The 3,710-nt window shown below is 44.6% G+C and overlaps 1 pseudogene; it reads right to left on the minus strand.

Annotated features, from left to right (window-relative positions):
• Positions 1–1,047: 1,047 nt before the first annotated feature.
• LOC119397425 (peroxisomal membrane protein 11C-like) lies at positions 1,048–1,752 on the minus strand (annotated as a pseudogene).
• Between the last annotated feature and the right edge of the window lie 1,958 nt (positions 1,753–3,710).

Genomic DNA, 3,710 nt, shown 5'->3' on the forward strand with positions numbered 1-3,710 from the left:
AAACGTGATTCTGGAGTCATGAAATGAATAGCACGACATTCGTCATCCTTTTCACCAGTCATGTGTGGTACATACCCGCATACCGTGGCGCGTGGTATGTGGCACAGAGGATCGCAGCCTATGTCAAATCAGACTTTGGCAATCCTAATCCAGTAGCATGAAGACGGCCATGTCACAGAAAATTCGGAGCCGGCGTCGGCAGCGTTTCGACGGGTAATATATCCCAGTAGAAGGAAAGCGTAAAACATATGGCTCAAGCCGGCATCGAACCCAGGCATTGTGTATGGCAGCCAACTATTATACCACTGAGCCACGTCAGTGCTTGAAACAGCATCGGAAAACGACCGCTTACAAGTGTCATGTCGGCGCAACGCTAACTGTGGTTGCAGTGTTGGCTAACGTGTAAGCAGCGGCTACAGGATAGCGCTTGAACTCAGAACTGAAGCACAACAATTTGCATACTAGAGGCCAAAATGTCATTTCGCGTAACGTCGGGTAAAGCGAATTTCACTCGTGATACAGGAATTATTAATTACCTAATGCCGAGGGATAACGAACAATACTGTGGGCGCAGCATCTAGCAATCGCCTCCGCGCGCGCTGGAAGGCTGTGTTGCACAGCTCTGCCCTTGTCGATAAACCTTGGACTGTCCAGTGGGCCCAGGACGCCACCAGGACTCAAGAACTCCTGGCCGTCACTTACGCGGGATCATTTGCCCGTCCCACAAACTCGCAGGACTTTTCATTAAAGGTTATTTGTACGTATATAGGCACGTACTGCACTCGGGCGTCAAAATGAGCAGTACTGCTTAAGGTGCGGCTTGGGGTGTCTCCGACTGTATATTTATACTGAAGCAAGCTCTGGGTACGGGCTAGTGGGTATTTCATTTCAAACTGTGATCACAGCGCAAGGTAAGACACGAGACAGAGAAGAACAAAGAAGGCTTCTTTGGTGCTGCTATAATCTCCTATGGGATGTTGGAAGTATGCGCGACCCCCCAAAAATACTTCAGTTCTAAATGCCCCGTCGTGATCTCAACAACCTTGTTCATTCGCATTGCAAGAACCTTGCTGTAGAAGCACGTCGGAGCAGCCACTGCGAGGTTAAGGAAACGAGAGACGAGAGTAGTCCTACTAGCCCATTGTGCCACGGCTTAAGCTTACCCGCCCAGAGGAACTGCCATGGCAGCCAGCTGATGGCACTGACGAGATCACCGGCATTCTGCAGAACACCCAACGTGTGACCCAGCTGCTCCTTAGCGAGAAGGTCGCATTCAACTCTTGTACTCTCACCTTTTACACTCGACAATTTTTCTCGCTTTCGTTGAAGGAGATTAATGGTCCGAAGCGACCTTGAAATACCACAGTACAGGGGGATGGCCCACAGCACTGTGCCTGCAGTCTCCCAGCGGCTGCCGTCGAGAAAACTATTTTTTGTTGCACAACCACGAGATGTGTTCGATGGGATAAAACACTTGGTCAACAATGTTCTTCAGCACATTCAACATCTACAGCGTGGAGTCGTTCTCATGCTTTCCAGTACCATAAGATAAACTGTACTGCGACATTGGCCAGCCGTCAAGAAGCCTGTACACACAAGGCGACAGTGGCTGAACTCCGAGCTTGCGATTCTGAACTTTCGTGACAAACTTCCTTTTGTAAGACCGCTGCTCAGGAGACAAGCGTAACCCAAAGTCCGAATGAGTACGTCCCGGCCTCCGTACTTCTTCAGCATCTTTTCGAAGCTCTACATCACCAACGATTTGTTTTACAATAATTATTGATATTAAAAAGGACTAAACGTGTCGTTTCAGTCCTTGCACGTGCACAAGCTGGTGTGTAAAAAGTCTTCGTTGCTCTCTGTCTTACCTAGCGCTCTGATCACAATTTGAAATGTATATTTATATCTTCCTCGGTGTTTATTTGGGCGTTGGTAAAAACCAAAGAGAGATGTACTCGTGCCTTGTCACTTTTAGTTGGACTCAAGCGGGTATTGTCTTGTTTGCAGGTAACTTTGCAGTGTTTATAATTGTGTTTATGCCGTTTCAATACTTAACGTCTGGAAATTAGGATGAATGGCTTTACTCTCGCCTGATGAAAAGTAAGGTATGTCAGTTGAATATTTGCATGCATTTTTCGTGCGATTCTTATTTAAACAAATACAACAGGCTAAGAAATCACTACCTTCTGACGGAGAGATATGGAAAAAAAGTGGTATGACAACGTAAGTAGAAACGTTTAAACTGTATTACATATGACGTTATTTTTCTTTGTTTCGCCAGAGTCTTATCTACAGCGTAATTTCTAGCTTAGTATATCTCGGTGCTGAATATTTATTTCCATCCACTCTGCGAAGAAAGATTCGTTTCAGTATTTGTTTATTCCTAATTCCCTCCCGATAATTTAAGTTTGCGTCCTTGTTTTTTCGAGTACTTAAGCTGCATCAAACCATAGCCCGGTGATCAGCTTCTGGTGAGCAAAAAAATACACACCTTTGTGACGTACATTTGGACATGAACGCCAGAACGCAAGCAATTTAAGTAAAACCAAGTAAGAGCTCAAAAAAGAATTTATGGTTGAATCAGTGCAGGTGGCACGAGCATCATTTCTCCTATACGCGGCACAGGCTCTGTACATTTCGTGCTAAAAGATCAAGCACAAATTAAAAACGTAGACCGCGTCTTCTTTCTCACGTATAAAAAAATCTCACAAAAATTTAATGCCTTTAACTTTACCACTACGACCCCTTGCAAACACACCAAATTGGATCGTGTTGCGTATCCAGACAGCAAATGAAAGACTTAACACAGACATACCGCCGTGAAAATGTACGCATTTTGCAAAAACACATTTCTCCCAAATACATGGACAGTTCTGAGAGCAGTCAGAGCGGAAGCCGACACTCGTTTCAAAGACTGAATAAATGAAAAAAGCGAGCCACCGAAAAAGGCACTACTGAAAGGTTGACGACCTGTTAGTGTACCGCTGGGGCCGCTCTTCCAAAGTTTAAAAATCTCCAGAAAAATATAAGCGAGATCATGTGCCCACCATACATTTTTCATAACTTCGTCCTAACAAGGTATATATCGAATTTAATGTCGAGAAGCAAGAAAGTCTACGGGCAGCAGAAATACGTGGAAAGGCTGGAGGATACCGCTGCCTCATTTATCTTCCATCAAGCGCACCGCATTTTATCCCGTTCGAGTCTTTTGAGTCACGACTTTCGCAAATAAAAAAAATCGCTTGGCGAAGAAACATAACACTTAAGGGTGGAGGTACGGGCAAAATGCAAAATGCTCGGCAAATGCATCGGCAAAATGCTCGAAAGCTGAAAAATTTGGAGAGCCGATATACCACTCGTCTTAGACGGAAATTTTTAAGAACCCGCGCATAGATAAGTGATTCATGTGGAGTAATACCTCATGCCAACACAGAAGGGCGCATAATAGACGTCTAAAAATAAGTGAATATCATTTTAGGAAAAAAACTGTCATATGAGGAAAGAGGAGTAGCGGGCACGCTATAAGTGCTAACCTGTACTCTGATGTATTGATTAAAAAAGAAGCAAACAATTGAGAGAAACAATAGCCTGCACGCCACTGCGCTTCACCGTGTGATCGCTTTTGCGATGAGCCCTCTCTTTCAACAGCTTGAAGATTTTTTTCTTCTCGTTTTATATGTCAATACCACCATGTCGTTAATGCACACCTT

This window comes from Rhipicephalus sanguineus, chromosome 6, assembly GCF_013339695.2.
Source record: "Rhipicephalus sanguineus isolate Rsan-2018 chromosome 6, BIME_Rsan_1.4, whole genome shotgun sequence".
NCBI classification, from domain to species: domain Eukaryota; kingdom Metazoa; phylum Arthropoda; class Arachnida; order Ixodida; family Ixodidae; genus Rhipicephalus; species Rhipicephalus sanguineus.